Here is a 747-nt window from a genome sequence, read left to right as displayed (position 1 = left end):
AGAAGTCAGTCAAGGGAAGAAAAATTAGTAAAGAGGAATTCAGTGCATTTCGTTATTTGTTCACCTTAAAAATGTAAAATATTATTGGTACATTTGAGGATTTACTGTTTTATCTACATATATGTAATATAAATTAAGGCCAACAGAGGGAGCACTGAGCTACAATAAAGTGCAAAAGTTTCAATTACCTGATTACAGCATTGAGGTCAGAGGTATTATGGCCACACTAGAAGTTGCGATGTTTTCCAAGAGAGATGGTCTGTAATGCAAATGTTTGTAAGGTTCTATTTTTGAGTAATATATTTATCACTTGCACTGGCCAACACAATGTAATTTGCTTTGAGACAGTTGCCAAGAGAAAAATCTGCTTAGGGATTCTATAATTATCCATGTGGAAGACTTAGTCTATCATCTCTGTTGAATTTTTGGGAGGGTGATCTCCCAAAGAGTGAGTCTAGCTTAATGAAGGACTTTATTTTGTTTGTGGCTTTGACCTGCTATTGAATTTTAAGGATGGCTCTCAGATGTCTTTGGTGGAAATATTTCAAAGATTGGATGGGGCATCTATAGCAGATCCAGGATTCTGCATCTTGTAGCAGGATAGTAAAGTCAGTGACCTGCTAAAGTTTGATTTTCACCTTCAGTTTGATGCCATTCTGCTTCCAGGTATGACCGCAAAGTCATTGGCAGAATTTGGTTTCTGGATATGTGCGCTGATAGCTTTATCAAAAATAACATCCTTAGACA

This window comes from Rhincodon typus, chromosome 3 (assembly GCF_021869965.1).
Source record: "Rhincodon typus isolate 14 chromosome 3, sRhiTyp1.1, whole genome shotgun sequence".
NCBI classification, from domain to species: Eukaryota; Metazoa; Chordata; class Chondrichthyes; order Orectolobiformes; family Rhincodontidae; genus Rhincodon; species Rhincodon typus.
The sequence above is the reverse complement of the archived record's forward strand: the minus strand, read 5'-3'. Positions refer to the sequence as shown.